Source organism: Oncorhynchus nerka, linkage group LG20 (assembly GCF_034236695.1).
Source record: "Oncorhynchus nerka isolate Pitt River linkage group LG20, Oner_Uvic_2.0, whole genome shotgun sequence".
Lineage (NCBI taxonomy): Eukaryota > Metazoa > Chordata > Actinopteri > Salmoniformes > Salmonidae > Oncorhynchus > Oncorhynchus nerka.
In genome coordinates, this window is record NC_088415.1 from 33,292,740 (window position 1) to 33,311,034 (window position 18,295).

Genomic DNA, 18,295 nt, shown 5'->3' on the forward strand with positions numbered 1-18,295 from the left:
AAACCTTTTCTTTAGTGTCAAGTTTGTATCTTAGATTATCAACATTAAGATATATACATGTACACACACTTGTGACATTGAAAAGCTAACTAAATCACACCTAACCTTCAGCAGTATTACCATGAATGTGAAATAACAAGGGAAAAACAGACCTCATAACATTTCAAAATTCTCTTGTGAGAAAAGCTACATGGAAGGTCACAGTCTTTTTATGCATTATAACCACACAAACTATTATAGTGTCAAGGGTACATTGATAGATTGGGCACAATGTTTGTTGATACTAAAGGATAATGTGGACCCAAAGGTCCTCAGGTTCAGATGGTCACTAGGCTACACTACAGAATGAGAATTATTATATATTATTTTTATTGAACCTTTATTTAACTATGCAAGTTAGTTAAGAACACATTCTTATTTACAATACCTCCTCCTCTGGTACTCAGGATTGTAGAGTGCCACAAAAAAAAGTTATCATCACATGAGGGGAAGTGTGAGGGGGGGGGGGGGTCGGGAGACATGCTGCTTAGTTATTTGGGTCAATTCCGCCAGTAAGTTGCCTTCCTTCACAATGGATGGTGAGAAGGAGACGAGAAAAAGAGAGGAAGAGAGAATAATTGATTGATTCATCAATTGATGTTCAGTATGACAGGTGTCATATCTAAACATGAAAATATCTATATCAAGGCTTCAATATATTGCACATCATTTTTGTGTTACGTGTGGCTTCAAGGTCGGCAATTGTGCCAATCCAAACAGATACCCATTCGACTTCTTTTTTAGAGCAAGACTCGGAAGGTTCTTTTGACTTATTGTACCTGAACTGATTCCGTAAGCTGATGTAAGTAATTTACCGTCAGTATCTCAGAGAAACCTTCCCAAATCTTTCAAACCATAAGCCTATATCAAACCACGTCTACTATAAACTAGGTGTCCATATCAAAAAACTACCAGAACACAGTCTCCCTCAATAACTACACTTAAATGCAAGAGGACAGACCATTTAACAAACTGAAGGCAATTGAAATGACTTGAATAAGTAACATACAGCCAAATGTTATATTCAAGTTTTGATCCAAGCCGTGGGCAATAAATTAATCAAAGACTTCTCTTGAAGACAAAGTTTGCAGGATATTGCACTGTACAATAAATATTCTGCCATCTGTCTAACAGTACAGCAACAAGGAAATAAACTACGGCAAAAGGCAAAGCCATTATGGCTCACAAATTAGCAACAATATTCATTGTTTTCGCTTACCCTAATTGCACCCATGAAAACAGATTGAAGGACACTATCAAACAGAAAAGTATATCCACAAGCCCTTGTGGGAACCATATGCACGGGGCTACTCCCTCTTCAACTATTATTCAAGTATTATTTTGTAGTCCAGATCTGGCTTCTGTTGATGCATACATCAACAGAGAGAACAGAGGCTTCTGTTGATGCATACATCAACAGAGAGAACAGAGGCCTCTGTTGATGCATACATCAACAGAGAGAACAGAGGCTTCTGTTGATGCATACATCAACAGAGAGAACAGAGGCCTCTGTTGATGCATACATCAACAGAGAGAACAGAGGCCTCTGTTGATGCATACATCAACAGAGAGAACAGAGGCCTCTGTTGATGCATACATCAACAGAGAGAACAGAGGCTTCTGTTGATGCATACATCAACAGAGAGAACAGAGGCCTCTGTTGAATTTCTTTGTTTTGGGCCGTCTTAGCCAGACCCAGTGTGAATAAGCCAGTGTTTCTCAATGTTGGAAAGATAATCCTGCAACGTTCCAGCTGAATGGCTTAGAAGGGGAGGGAGGGTAAAGAAGAGGATAGGAGAAGATAGGAGGAGCAATAGAATATACATGCATTGCAAAGATAGAAAGAGAGAAGAAGTCTGAGATTACACTACCTAGCAGGGTGTGATTATGTATTGATAGACTAGCTAGATAAACGTGCCAGGCATCATACATTTGTGTGTGAGAGAGAGAGGTAGGGCTGTGTTCTGTGTGTGTGATTGTGTGTACATGCAAAAAAGCCACACACAAGTCTAGGGTTGCAACGGGAGGGTATATTACTGGAAACTTTAGATGTTTACCAGTAAATTACCAGCATTTTGGTATCTTTCAAGGATTTTATGTAATTTATCATAAGAAATCTAGTAGCATTTCCTTACACCCACAATAATATCTGCTAAATATGTGTCTGTGACCAATAAAATAGATTTGATTTGTTACTTCAGATTTTGAATGGTGTTCGTAATTACCTCTGGCCCTCTGTGTGGCATTATCACACGTAAAATATATGAAATAATTAAATAAGATGATTTTCTAATACTAAAAATGGAATGACAAATCTGTAAAACATTATCCTAAATATAAACCATCAACTTGTTTCATTTGAGGGTTTCAGCATGAAATACCGTTTATATTTTTGGGGTAATATATAAAGGATACACCATCGTAATAGGGCTGTTCGTGGCTCTTCTAAAGCCTTGAGAGACAACCACAACACACGTGTAAACCTATTACAGTAATCAGATTTCAGAGTCAGGGTCTAACTTTATTCTCTTACACCCCACCATCCCCCTTTCTGTCACTGATTAGAAAGGAAGCTGATTACCAAACCAGGTAGGTAGTTTACTCAAACACGCCTGAGCTCATCTAAAACTCACTCTTATCCAAACAATATGAATTCCATAATGGTGGTTGTCTGGCATCCAAAAGCAACTATCTGCCCTGTACTTTCTAGAACATGTTGGGTTCTTGAGACACTCTACCTGTCATGGCGGCTGCTATACAAAAAAAAACACTCTGAGAGGACCTTATATTGAGATGCTGGGAGGGAAGACACAAGGAGAGAGGAGGAAAGAGAGGCAAAGGCTCCTCAAGGGGAGAGAGAAGAAATTAGAGAAATAAAGATAGGGACGGGGAGAGTGAGGCTTCTGAGAGAGAGGGAGAGAAAGGGAGAGAGAGAGGGAAAGGGTGAGGCTTCTGAGAGAGAGAGAGAGAGAGAGAGAGAGAGAGAGAGAGAGAGAGAGTCAGGGAGGGAGAAGGGGAGAGAGGCTTCTGAGAGAGGGGGGAGAGAGAAAGAGAGAGAGAGAGAGAGAGTGTGAGGCTTCTGAGAGAGGGAAAGGGAGAGAGAGAGGCTTTTGAGAGAGAGAGAGAGAGAGAGAGGCTTTTGAGAGAGAGAGAGAGAGAGAGAGAGAGAGAGAGAGTCAGGGAGGGAGAAGGGGAGAGAGGCTTCTGAGAGAGGGGGGGAGAGAGAAAGAGAGAGAGAGCGAGAGAGAGTGTGAGGCTTCTGAGAGAGGGAAAGGGAGAGAGAGAGAGAGAGAGAGAGAGAGAGAGAGAGAGCGAGGTCTTTTAACAGGGACAGAGGGACAAATCCTCCTGTGTCCCTGGAGTCTTAACAAGATCATAGAGCCCAATACTGACTAGGCTCAACATGGCTAAGCCTGTCCCAAGTGAGACTGGGTGGAGCAGGTGCAGAGAGCGCAGGAAGCTGTTGTGAGCAAGACAGTTGGTGAGCGGAATAGAGAGCACCGATGGGTCAGAGTGGTAGCTAAATAGATCATGAGAGAGATGTGATTCATCTCCGGGGCGGGCGATGCCATGACAGCGGTAGGGTGGAATAAACAGGCTGTTGAATGTTGCCAGGAGAAAGACAGCGCTACAGAGCTGTGTGCTCGGTGCTTGCATCATCACAGATACCATGACAGCCAAGACCATCAATAAGCCTGTCACGTGACAGAAGGTTGGAGGGGTCAGTGTAGATGAGATGAGGGTGGGAAGCTGGCCATTACACAGATTAATCAGGCGAGAACATGAGGGGTGGTTAGGTGGATGAGGGTCATCAGGCCACTCCGCAATCAACTCCTATAGGGCCTCCACATGTCCATAACCGCATAGCACCTGCACTCTGGTGAAAATGAACAGGCTAGCTCCGTAAACACATCAGCAGTGTAAGTGAGTGAGTGAGTGAGTGAGTGAGTGAGTGAGTGAGTGAGTGAGTGAGTGAGTGAGTGAGTGAGTGAGTGAGTGAGTGAGTGAGAGAGAGAGAGAGAGAGAAACGGGTGTTTGAAGAGGCAGAGTGTGAATGTGATAAAGAGAGTGAGCGAGATAGAGAAGGGGGATTGTTGTATTTATCAGCATAACGTGTCCTGCCATGGGCCCTGTGCTCTGCTCTGTTCTGTTCTGTTTGCTGGGCCGTGGAATGATCAGAGCTGACGTGACCACCCAGATAGGGAGTCTGCAGCAAAGTAAAACTGTTCCTATAACCTTTCTCTCCCCAAAACCTGTACTGCTATACCCAGACAACAGATGATGTTCCTATAACCTTTATCTCCCCAAAACCTGTACTGCTATACCCAGACAACAGAAGATGTTCCTTGAAATTATTCTGGATGAAACTGGGGGAAACAGGACAAAAATTGGGCATCTGTGTCTCAATCATGTACAGTTATAGTCATTGGCTAGTGTTTCCCTTGGAGCAATGTGAGGGGAGTCAAAGGTCACATGAGGACGACAATGCATTCTGCCCCACCCCCACTACACACCCGCTGCATATTGTGATGAAAGAGACTGAAATGCTGCTGCGCTATATCAAATGTCCTTTCAGAGAGAGAGAGGGAATGAAGGCACCGCAGCAGTGAGAGAAAGTCTACAGGCTGCTCTTTGGAAGCTCTTTCAAATGAGGACTGGATCATTGACTGGAAGCAAATCTACACGAAGGCAGACTCTGACTGAGCAGTATTGAGCAGTATCTGAATGCACTGCAGCATGTGTGCGTGGGAGGCATTCCTCCTCGTGTGAGCAGGAGGGAAACCAGTATGATGAACAAATGGATGTGGGCGGGACAGCGCTACACACCATCAGGATGATAATACTGAGCTCAGCCAGAGAGATTCAGTACAAATACAGTAGCACGACTGCATTCACATTCCACTGAATGTCTGCTCAGACCTGGCCTTCAGGCACACAGGTGTAATACATCCTGCTTATTCAACTGCTCTCTGTCATCACGAGAGGCACATACACTCACACAGGAAGACAAATGAATCACCATTTGTACGGATTCCATTTCAGTGACTCAGCCCTCTGATTCAGAGGTGGCCTATGGTAGTTAGCATAGCCCTAGGGCTTGCTACAGGGCCAGGGCTTCTGGGTGGAGGGACACAACATTCAGCTCCCTCCCATGCCTTCCTCCCAGTCCAGCCCAGGATTGTATTCACTAGGCACCAAACAAAAGAAAACGTAACAAAGGGTGCTAGGATTTCCCCGGGGGACTAACTGGACAATATGTACCGCTTGTTCTCATTTTAAGTTGAACAAGTGCTTTAAAGCATTTTGCTACAATGTGTGCCATATTGAATACAACCCAACATTGCATTAGAGTGCAGCAGGAACAGCTGATGATGTCATTGCTCCAGCAGGCCAGAGACACTGACCGGTTACATGGGACAGGCTTAGCCATGTTGAGCTAGGTCAGTACTGGCCTCTGTGATCTTGTTAAGACTCCAGAGACACAGACAGATTTGTCCCTCTACCAAAATAACTCTCTCTCTCTCTCTCGTGGATAAAGCAGAATCAATCTATGTTCTCAGTGGGACGTGATACATTCCCCACCTTCACACCACACACTTCATTACTCCTGTCAAATCATCAACAGTCAATACACATTATCAACAAAGGGTGAACACAGCCCTGAGCATGGTACTGAGAACAAACACAGCTATAGGAAGAGTACAATAGCCACAGGAAAGGTATACATGCTACAAGTCATGCCAAGTAGACTAGCCACACAGCAAAGCCAAAACCTCGCTATAAGGTTATGTATCGAAATAAGCAGCTTTGAGACAAAGGAGATGATTGTGGACTACAGAAAAAAGAGGACCGAGCACGCCCCCATTCTTATCGACGGGGTTGCAGTGGAGCAGGTTGAGAGCTTCAAGTTCCTTGGTGTACACATCACCAACAAACTAACTTGGTCCAAACACACAAAGACAGTCATGAAGAAGGTACGACAAAACCTATTCCCCCTCAGGAGACTGAAAAGATTTGGCATGGGTCCTCAGATCCTCAAAAGGTTCTATAGCTCCACCATCGAGAGATTGGTTGCATCATCATCGCCTAGTATGGCAAATGCTCGGCCTCCAACCACAAGGCACTACAGAGGGTAGTGCGTACGGCCCAGCACATCACTGCGGCCAAGCTTCCTGCCATCCAGGATCTCCATACCAGGCAGTGTCAGAGGAAGGCCCTAAAAAGACTCCAGCCACCCTAGTCATAGACTGTTCTCTTGGCTACAGCCACCCAGTTATAGATTGTTCTCTCTGCTACCGCATGGCAAGTGGTACCAGAGCGCCAAATCTAGGTCCAAGAAGCTTCTAAACAGCTTCTACCCCCAAGCCACAAGACTCCTGAACACCTAACCAAATGGCTACCCAGACTATTTTCATTGACCCCCTTTACACCGCTGCTACTCTCTGTTGTTATCATGTATGCATAGTCACTTTAATAACTCTACCTACATGTACATATTACCTCAACTAACCAGTGCCCCCACACATTGACTCTGTACCAGTACCCTCCTGTATATAGTCTCGCTATTGTTATTTTACTGCTGCTCTTTAACTACTTGTGTCACGGGTGTCGTTGGAAGTGGACCAAAGTGCTAGAGGTCGACCGATTAATCGGAATGGCCGATTAATTAGGGCTGATTTCAAGTTTTCATAACAATCGGAAATCTGTATTTATTTAACTAGGCAAGTCAGTTAAGAACACATTCTTATTTTCAATGATGGCCTAGGAACGGTGGGTTAACTGCCTTGTTCAGGGGCAGAACAACAGATTTTCACCTTGTCAGCTCGGGGGATCCAATCTTGCAACCTTACAGTTAACTAGTCCAACGCAATAACGACCTGCCTCTCTCTCGTTGCACTCCACAAGGAGACTGCCTGTTACGCGAATGCAGTAAGCCAAGGTAAGTTGCTAGCTAGCATTAAACGTATCTTATAAAAAACAATCAATCATAATCTCTAGTTAACTACACATGGTTGATGATATTACTAGATATTATCTAGCTTGTCCTGCGTTGCATATAATCTGACTGAGCATACAAGCATACAAGTATCTGACTGAGCGGTGGTAGGCAGAAGCAGGTGTGTAAACATTCATTCAAACAGCACTTTCGTGCATTTTGCCAGCAGCTCTTCGTTGTTCGTCAAGCATTGCGCTGTTTATGACTTAAAGCCTATCAACTCCCGACATGAGGCTGGTGTAACCGAAGTGAAATGACTAGCTAGTTAGCGGGCGCTAATAGCATTTCAAAGTCACTTTCTCTGAGCCTTCTAGTAGTTGTTCCCCTTGCTCTGCAGGGGTAACGCTGCTTCGAAGGTGGCTGTTGTCGTTGTGTTCCTGGTTCGAGCCCAGGGAGGAGCGAGGAGAGAGACGGAAGCTATACTGTTACACTGGCAATACTAAAGTGCCTATATCCAATAGTCAAAGGTATATGAAATACAAAATGCCCACCCCAAATCACACCCTGACCAAACCAAATAGAGACATATAAAGGCTCTCTAAGGTCAGGATGCGACAACTTGTTACTTTATTTCTTATTCTTTAAAAAAAACTGCATTGTTGGTTCAGGGCTTGTAAGTAAGCATTTCACTGTTGTATTCGGTGCATGTGACTAATACAATTGGATTTGATTTGATTTTGACATGCAGATAAAGGTCCCCAAAGCACACACATTGCTGGGTCGCTCGTCTTTTCAGTTCTCTGCAACAAACACTCAAACTGGACAGTTTTATCTCTATTTCTTAATTCAAAGACTCAATTATGGACACTCTTACTGACAGTTGTGGCTGCTTTGCGTGATGTATTGTTGTCTACCTTCTTGCCCTTTGTGCTGTTGTTTGTACACTGTTTTGTGCTGCTACCATGTTGTCCTACTGCCATGTTGTGCTGCTGCCATGTTGTGCTGCTACCATGCTGTGTTGTCATGTGTTGCTACCATGCTATGTTGTTGTCTTAGGTCTCTCTTTATGTAGTGTTGTCTCTCTTGTCGTGATGTGTGTTTTGTCCTATATTTTTTATTTCATTTATTTGTATTTGTAATCCCAGCCCCCGTCCCCGCAGGAGGTATTTTGCCTTCTGGTAGGCCGTCATTGTAAATAAGAATTTGTTCTTAGCTGACTTGCCAAGTTAAATAAAGTTTAAATAACATAAAATAAATAAATAGAGATATTGATAGAGCTTAATGCAAGGTTTGAATTGCAGTCGTTTTATCAAGTGCCTCAGCATTTCTATTTATGAATTGCCTGCGCACACACTGCATATTACACATTTATCTCTGTCTTGAAAATCCTCACTGCACACACTGCATTAGCAATCATTTTGATTACAGAGCTTCAAGAAGAGAAAAAACGTTGATGAAAATTTTAAGCAGAGTTAAATGGTACAGCATGGTTTTCATCATGTTGCTGTAAACATACGTTTGCCAATAAAGCCCCTTTCTCAATTCAGAGAGAGAGAGAGAGAGAGTGTGTAGATCCCCAGGCTTTACACGACTGAAATATCACGGTAGGCAAAGATGTTTGCTTTATTCAAGAAATAAAAGGCAGTAATTGCAGGACACACACATACAGTATCAGTACACACACACTCAAGTACACACTCTCTGGCAGTATTTACTGTGAAGAACCGATGAATGCCTGATGTGTTTACGTAATTAACCGACAACAATGACATGCATTTCCCAAATACAGTACATCAAACAACTCTCTCTCTCTCTCTCACACACACACACACATCCCTCACACACACTGATTTAACAGTGTCCAGAGTGCTGCTGCAGTGGTTATGTAACCCACAAGCCTTCTGCCACAAGCCTCCTGGTGACAGTGAGTGTGGTAAAGAGAGAAAACCATGGGAGGAGGGGAGAGAATGATGGAGAGCAGAGGAGGAGAAAGAGATAGGGGGCGGAGGAAGACTGACATATTGTAAAGGGTGTTAAAGGGGAAGGGAAGAGCATGCACTGTACAGGCAGCAGCAATGGCTGTCCGCTCTACCACTTCCATCGGATGGGGAGAGAGATGGTGAATGTAGACAGGGCTCTCATGTCCCTCCACCCTGGTCCAGTTTTTCCAGAGCCGAGGCACAGAGATGGAAGGAGCAGGGGGAGAAGGAAGGCGATACTGAATCTGAGAGCGGAGCTCTTCAAAAACCAGCCTTTCCCTCCATTTAGCTGCCTGACGCTCCCCAGAACACTGATTCTTCAAAGGCACGGTAAATACTGCCAGAGCGTGTTTTTTTTATTTTTTTTTATTTCACCTTTATTTAACCAGGTAGGCTAGTTGAGAACAAGTTCTCATTTGCAACTGCGACCTGGCCAAGATAAAGCATAGCAGTGTGAACAGACAACACAGAGTTACACATGGAGTAAGCAATTAACAAGTCAATAACACAGTAGAAAAAAAAAAAAAAAATGGGCAGTCTATATACAATGTGTGCAAAAGGCATGAGGTAGGCGAATAATACAATTTTGCAGATTAACACTGGGGTGATAAATGATCAGATGGTCATGTACAGGTAGAGATATTGGTGTGCAAAAGAGCAGAAAGGTAAATAAATAAATAAAATAAAAAAACAGTATAAAAACAGTATGGGGATGAGGTAGGTGAAAATGGGTGGGCTATTTACCAATAGACTATGTACAGCTGCAGCGATCGGTTAGCTGCTCGGATAGCTGATGTTTGAAGTTGGTGAGGGAGATAAAAGTCTCCAACTTCAGCGATTTTTGCAGTTCATTCCAGTCACAGGCAGCAGAGTACTGGAACGAGAGGCGGCCAAATGAGGTGTTGGCTTTAGGGATGATCAGTGAGATACACCTGCTGGAGCGTGTGCTACGGATGGGTGTTGCCATCGTGACCAGTGAACTGAGATAAGGCGGAGCTTTACCTAGCATGGACTTGTAGATGACCTGGAGCCAGTGGGTCTGGCGACGAATATGTAGCGAGGGCCAGCCGACTAGAGCATACAAGTCGCAGTGGTGGGTGGTATAAGGTGCTTTGGTGACAAAACGGATGGCACTATGATAGACTGCATCCAGTTTGCTGAGTAGAGTGTTGGAAGCCATTTTGTAGATGACATCGCCGAAATCGAGGATCGGTAGGATAGTCAGTTTTACTAGGGTAAGCTTGGCGGCGTGAGTGAAGGAGGCTTTGTTGCGAATAGAAAGCCGACTCTTGATTTGATTTTCGATTGGAGATGTTTGATGTGAGTCTGGAAGGAGAGTTTGCAGTCTAGCCAGACACCTAGGTACTTATAGATGTCCACATATTCAAGGTCGGAACCATCCAGGGTGGTGATGCTAGTCGGGCATGCGGGTGCAGGCAGCGATCGGTTGAAAAGCATGCATTTGGTTTTACTCGCGTTTAAGAGCAGTTGGAGGCCACGGAAGGAGTGCTGTATGGCATTGAAGCTCGTTTGGAGGTTAGATAGCACAGTGTCCAATGACGGGCCGAAAGTATATAGAATGGTGTCGTCTGCGTAGAGGTGGATCAGGGAATCGCCCGCAGCAAGAGCAACATCATTGATATATACAGAGAAAAGAGTCGGCCCGAGAATTGAGCCCTGTGGCACCCCCATAGAGACTGCCAGAGGACCGGACAGCATGCCCTCCGATTTGACACACTGAACTCTGTCTGCAAAGTAATTGGTGAACCAGGCAAGGCAGTCATCCGAGAAACCGAGGCTATTGAGTCTGCCGATAAGAATATGGTGATTGACAGAGTCGAAAGCCTTGGCGAGGTCGATGAAGACGGCTGCACAGTACTGTCTTTTATCGATGGCGGTTATGATATCGTTTAGTACCTTGAGCGTGGCTGAGGTGCACCCGTGACCGGCTCGGAAACCAGATTGCACAGCGGAGAAGGTACGGTGGGATTCGAGATGGTCAGTGACCTGTTTGTTGACTTGGCTTTCGAAGACCTTAGATAGGCAGGGCAGGATGGATATAGGTCTATAGCAGTTTGGGTCCAGGGTGTCTCCCCCTTTGAAGAGGGGGATGACTGCGGCAGCTTTCCAATCCTTGGGGATCTCAGACGATATGAAAGAGAGGTTGAACAGGCTGGTAATAGGGGTTGCGACAATGGCGGCAGATAGTTTCAGAAATAGAGGGTCCAGATTGTCAAGCCCAGCTGATTTGTACGGGTCTAGGTTTTGCAGCTCTTTCAGAACATCTGCTATCTGGATTTGGGTAAAGGAGAACCTGGAGAGGCTTGGGCGAGGAGCTGCGGGGGGCGGAGCTGTTGGCCGAGGTTGGAGTAGCCAGGCGGAAGGCATGGCCAGCCGTTGAGAAGTGCTTATTGAAGCTTTCGATAATCGTGGATTTATCGGTGGAGACCGTGTTACCTAGCCTCAGTGCAGTGGGCAGCTGGGAGGAGGTACTCTTGTTCTCCATGGACTTCACAGTGTCCCAGAACTTTTTGGAGTTGGAGCTACAGGATGCAAACTTCTGCCTGAAGAAGCTGGCCTTAGCTTTCCTGACTGACTGCGTGTATTGGTTCCTGACTTCCTGAACAGTTGCATATCACGGGGCTATTCGATGCTATTGCAGTCCGCCACAGGATGTTTTTGTGCTGGTCGAGGGCAGTCAGGTCTGGAGTGAACCAAGGGCTGTATCTGTTCTTGGTTCTGCATTTTTTGAACGGAGCATGCTTATCTAAAATGGTGAGGAAGTTACTTTTAAAGAATGACCAGGCATCCTCAACTGACGGGATGAGGTCAATGTCCTTCCAGGATACCCGGGCCAGGTCGATTAGAAAGGCCTGCTCACAGAAGTGTTTTAGGGAGCGTTTGACAGTGATGAGGGGTGGTCGTTTGACTGCGGCTCCGTGGCGGATACAGGCAATGAGGCAATGATCGCTGAGATCCTGGTTGAAGACAGCGGAGGTGTATTTGGAGGGCCAGTTGGTCAGGATGACGTCTATGAGGGTGCCCTTGTTTACAGAGTTAGGGTTGTACCTGGTGGGTTCCTTGATGATTTGAGTGAGATTGAGGGCATCTAGCTTACATTGTAGGACTGCCGGGGTGTTAAGCATATCCCAGTTTAGGTCACCTAACAGAACAAACTCTGAAGCTAGATGGGGGCGATCAATTCACAAATGGTGTCCAGGGCACAGCTGGGAGCTGAGGGTGGCCGGTAGCAGGCGGCAACAGTGAGAGACTTATTTCTGGAGAGGGTAATTTTCAAAATTAGTAGTTCGAACTGTTTGGGTATGGACCTGGAAAGTATGACATTACTTTGCAGGCTATCTCTGCAGTAGACTGCAACTCCGCCCCCTTTGGTAGTTCTATCTTGACGGAAGATGTTATAGTTGGGTATGGAAATCTCTGAATTTTTGGTGGCCTTCCTGAGCCAGGATTCAGACACGGCAAGGACATCAGGGTTAGCAGAGTGTGCTAAAGCAGTGAGTAAAACAAACTTAGGGAGGAGGCTTCTGATGTTGACATGCATAAAACCAAGGCTTTTTCGATCACAGAAGTCAACAAATGAGGGTACCTGGGGACATGCAGGGCCTGGGTTTACCTCCACATCACCCGCGGAACAGAGAAGGAGTAGTATGAGGGTGCGGCTAAAGGCTATCAAAACTGGTCGCCTAGAGCGTTGGGGGCAGAGGATAAGAGGAGCAGGTTTCTGGGCATGGTAGAATATATTCAGGGCATAATGCACAGACAGGGGTATGGTGGGGTGCGGGTACAGCGGAGGTAAGCCCAGGCACTGGGTGATGATGAGACAGGTTGTATCTCTGGACATGCTGGTTGTAATGGGTGAGGTCACCGCATGTGGGGAGGTGGGACAAAGGAGGTAACAGGGGTATGCAGAGTGGGTCTAGGGGCTCCATTGTGAACTAAAACAATTATAACTAACCTGAACAACAGTATACAAGGCATATTGACATCTGAGAGAGACATACAGCGAGGCATACAGTAATCACAGGTGTTGAATTTGGAAAGCTAGCTAAAAACAGTAGGCGAGGCTAATCCGCTAGCACAACAAACAGCAGGTAAAATGGCGTTGACTAGGCAACGGGGCCGACAGGTAAGACAAACAAGCAGAAAGGAGTACCGTGATTAATGGACAGTCCAGCGTGCGTCAGCTATGTAGCCAAGAGATCAGTGTCCAGGGGGCAGCGGTGGATGGGCAGGGGGGCTGGCGAGTGATTCAGGTTTTTTTTTTTTTTTTTTTTTTTTTTTTTAACTAACAATGACTAACTAGCTTGTAGCTAGTTAGCTGGTTAGCGTCTGGAGGTTCTTGAGTGTCATAAAAATAAAAATAAGAGTAAAAGTAATAGCGATTCCGTATCACATTGGGTGAGGCAGGTTTCCGGAAGGTATAAACAAATTAAAAATCAAAAAGAGATAGAAAGTAAATGGGGTCAGAGAGTGATTGGGACGCGGTGGTACAGACGGTTAGCAGGCCTGTGCTAACAAGCTAACAGTTCGTAGGCCCGAGCTAGACAAGGTAGCAGTTAGCGGACCGGAGCTTGACAAGCTAGCCGTTAGCAGGCCGAATTAGCAAGCAGGGAGATAGCGAGGGCTAGAGAGTTAACCTTTGGGGGACGTCGCGATGGGGTGAGTCTGTTTATTTATTCCTCTTCATGCGGTGAGCTGGAGATACAGCGATTCGAAAGCTCAAGGGCCTTGGCCAGCAGATGGATCTTTGGCGATGTCGCAGCGGAGAAGCCTGTTGAAACCCCTCGGACGATTATGTCGGCGGACCAGTCGTGATGGATCGGCGGGGCTCCGTGTCGGCAGTAGAGGGTCAGTCGAGGGTCCAGGCCAATTGGCAAATTAGGTATTTTTGGACCTCTTCGGGTAGTCGGGAGATGGGCTTAGCTCGAGGCTAGCTCCAGGCTAACTGGTGCTTGCTCTGGGACAGAGACGTTAGCCAGGAGTAGCCACTCGGATTGCAGCTAGCTATTTACGATGATCCGGTATAAAGCTTCAGAGCTTGCGGTAGGAATCCGGAGATGTGGTAGAGAAAAAGCAGTCTGATATGCTTTGGGTAGATGTCGCGCTGGTGTCCTAGTTAGCGTTGAAGACCGCTAGCAGTGGCTAGCTAGTAGCTAGTTAGCGGCTAGCTTCTGATGAGGGTTCCGATTCTAAAGCATAGAAAAAGCAGATCCGTACCACATTGGGTGATGCGGGTTGCAGGAGAGTATATTCAGCCTGTGGTTGGGAAGTGAGATTAAAATATGTACGAAATATATACGGAAAAAAGAGGAAAAAAACTATATTTACACTATACAGGACGGGACAAGACAAAACACACGTCCGACTGCTACGCCATCTTGGATTTTAGATGTGTGTGTGTGTGTGATCCCCTGGCCTAAATCCATCTTAATGTATCATTCATCTTAACCTGAATGATGTAAAAAGAGGATAGAGACAGAATGTAGAAGTGTTTGTGGAAGAGCTCACATGATGGATGGTTCGCTGCTCTGAGGTGCAAATTGATGTTGTGACAAGCAAGTATAGACATTAGATACCTTGATACTCTCACAATCCTATATACAGAATATATGTTAATCTATCATTATCATAGACAAGGTGAAAATAAAACGGCAGCAGCACACTAATGATGATTGACATGAATCTACATGCTATCTAACACCATGTCTACCTGCTGACATTCATTTACAGCTTAGCCCATGTAACACTTACACAACATCTTCATAACTGGCTTACTACAATGTTTATGTTGTCTCAGAGAGAGTTTAGCAGATGCATAGGTGCAGAGCTAATTGTACCATGTCTGGGTCTACTACGGGTTTGGTTGTATAACAAAACATACTCCAATCGTAACCTCAAGTACATCAAGGCAGTATATTAGCAGCACTAACATGAAATGACAGACCATGCCTGACAGTTGAGATACAATAACAGGAGAACTGTCCAGTCCATAAGCATCTTATGCTTCTATACGTAAACAGCTCGTATGGCCACAGGCAGATCAGTCACTATAAAGGTCTTGGTTGAAGAAGGTTCATCAGACTATGTAGTGTGTGCATTTTGACTCTAATGGACAATTTGACTACTATTTTCCTTCTTGTAGTTTTCTACACTGTTGGATTGCACATTTTCACGTGTGCTGAATCACAATATACACACACACACACACACACTCCCTATTTTCCACCAACACAGATGAGTACACATGAGTGTCTTGGAATGTGGTAGCTCGAACTCTCCTTCTAAGCAGCTCCATCCCTCCCTCTCACCCCAGCTCAGACAGCTGTGGGTACCTGGACTAGAGCAGACCCACAGAACTGGGCTAACCAAACACAGCCTAAGGAAGTTGTCTGACAGACCACACGGAGTAAGTGATCAAACAAGGAACTTAGTAATTATTCCTGAATTATTGTTTGACGGTGTTTGTGCTATTTTAGAGGAGATGATGAAAGCGCTTGTGAATTCATAATTCTTGAACTGCAATCCATAGACGCTCCACTCAAACAAGAAGACCAGGTGAGACCAAATGTATAGTTCAAAGGTTAAAGACGAGAGGACACCAAGGCCTGGTCAGAGGAGGTCTAGGGTATGTGGACATAGGTAAGTATTTACTGTATGTCACAGGTTACATTGGATGGAACAGAATGGCCTGTTAATCTGAGTGTAGTGCCCTCTTACAGAACCCCCCCCAGTGAGCCCGGGCCTGTAAAGGAATGACCACCTCATGACATATTAGTGATGTGTAAGTCGCTCTGGATAAGAGCGTCTGCTAAATGACGTAAATGTAAATGTAAATGTGCTGCTTTTAATTAGCCCAACGGGAGCGTTTACCTATTTAAACATTTATGAACCAGATGGCCATTAGAACAATGCTTCAGAGACCAAACTACAGCCAACAAACATGTGGTTCCTTTGAGAAGCCTGATGAGCACTGCAGGTCTATTGCAACCCCAAGTATACAGACAATCCTACTAAATATATACTACATATACTAAATCATAGAAAGGCTTAGAGACAAAGAGGACAAGGTTGAAGACTCACATTCTCCACTGGATGGGAAATCAGGTTTCCCTTGGAGAGAGCTGCTGTCCTCTACAGGAGGTCACCTACACAGAGAGACAGGTTCAGGGAGACGTGTTGCAGACGCCCTCTATTTTCTGCAGTCTTATTTGAATAAACCTGACCTGACCATAATTCTACATGAGAGAAGATAAAATGTCAGTGTGGCACCTTGACAAAAAAGCAGACCACCAGACACAGCACAAAGGATGGGTGGTAACACTATTTTTAAGGGTACATAAAACATGTATCTTAGTTTATAGAATAAAACGAAAATGTTAATTTTACCCAAACACATACCTTTGTGTTTGGGTATATAAATAGTAAAACCAGAGAAACTGATAATTTTGCAGTGGTCTCTTAATTTTTTCCAGAGCTGTATATACAGTACCAGTCAAAAGTTTGAACACACCTACTCATTCAAGTGTTGTTCTTTATTTTACAATTTTCTACATTGTAGAATAATAGTGAAGACATAAAAAAGTGTTAGAAAATATATTTAGATTAGTTTATTTGAGATTCTTCAAAGTAACCACCTGTCATGACTCTCTCTCTCTTGATTGAGGATCATAGGTGCCAGATCAGCTCGGCACAGGGCTGACAGATAGCCAGACTCCCCCCTCCTCCTCTCTCCCACCAGAGATTTATCACTTAACAACCGGATTGTAAATACCTGGCAGAAACTCTCCCTTCTGCTCTGCAGTATTGAGTTAAAAATAATTTGTGTGTAGAGAGACTTTAACATCAAAAGACTGGACATTGGAACATTCATTTTGGAATCCAAACAATCGGAATGGTTGGTGGGGATCCAAACAATAATCATGTCATGTAATTTGTTGTTTTGTGATGTCATTAAGGTGTCATTAAGGATGGTATAACAAGATAACTGTAGCTCTATAAGTGTGCACGTCCTAGTTATCGGAATTCCATCTAAATGTTGTAAAACTTATATGATTAAATATGAAACTATTCGTGAAAAGATAGCAATGTGATTTTAGCCTTCTAAATGAGAAATTGTAATTCAAATAAAGTTTTATCTAGTCAGTAACCACGCCTACGTGAGCACAGACATTATTCTGGTGTGATGAAACTCATCCTTTGACCAGGGTGCTTAAAAAGGACTCGTAACAAAACCAGAGAAAGTGAGGACAATCCACACGTTGAAATGGTTGCAATCTCTACACCACCAGACAGTGTGGAGCGGTGGCTACATGGCTGACAAATGGTTTAAAACTACAGCACCAGAAAATGGTGAAACTCTCGACGAGTGAATAGATACAGCTGCAGACTGTGAATGTGTCTATGTAAAATAGTCTAGGAAACTCAACCGAAGACGAGAAAATAATAACATTTCCCCAAAGACCAACGCGTGTGGAACATCTGAAGGATCCAGTCTAACAGACACTCAGAGACAAAGTAGCCTACTACAACTACAAAGGACATTGTGACCTCTGGCAAACCAGAGACTTCTGTCAAACTACTTTTCATAGATGGACCGGGTGATTTCAACAGAGAGACGACAAAGACATTCAAACGTAAATATGTGTTGCATTTCTAAATCCGAAAGAGCGGTTGTTAGGGTGCTAAATATTATTTTTACGATGAGCGTATTTTCCACATGTATGTACAATAAGCCCACTCTCTGTCTCTCCCGCTCTTTCTTTTTCCAACCCTTTTATTGTGTAACAAGCCGTCATATCGGGTTAGTCCACTAGGGACTTTTCATTGCATTATATTAGTAATCAATAACCTATAACGTCTGTGTGTTTATGTATTTCTGTGTGACTGTTTAGTTACTTAGTAAATCAAGGATTGCGTACACAAAGCGAGGTACAGAAATGATTTGTCAAGATCGGTGTGGAAGGACTTGACTGGGCTACACAGACCCCCGACCTCAACCCCATCGAACACCTTTGGGATGAATTGGAACGCAGACTGAGAGCCAGGCTTCATCGTCAAACATCAGTGCCCGACCTCCCTAATGATCTTGTGGGTGAATGGAAGCAATTCCCCGCAGCAATGTTCCAACATCTAGTGGAACGCCTTCCCAAAAGAGTGGAGGCTGTTGTAGCAGCAAAGGGGGGACCAACACCATGATTTTGGAATGAGATGTTCGACAAGTAGGTGTCCACATACTTTTGTCATGTAGTGTATATATATATATATATATATATATATATAGGCTACTAAATAACATTTCCAGTGGCACACTGACTCACCT

At 44.5% G+C, this 18,295-nt stretch overlaps 1 protein-coding gene across 3 annotated transcripts in view; it reads right to left on the reverse strand.

Annotated features, from left to right (window-relative positions):
• LOC115102310 (protein kinase C and casein kinase substrate in neurons protein 1-like) overlaps positions 1-18,295 on the reverse strand; it is a 60,909-nt gene that overhangs the window by 35,156 nt on the left and 7,458 nt on the right. Inside the window, exon 2 of one of the 3 annotated variants that reach the window (XM_029622132.2) lies at positions 16,057-16,121. The exons of the other annotated variants lie outside the window; for them this stretch is intronic. The gene's annotated coding sequence lies outside the window, so the exon portion shown is untranslated. The remainder of the gene's footprint in view (positions 1-16,056; positions 16,122-18,295) is intronic. 3 annotated transcript variants of the gene reach the window in all.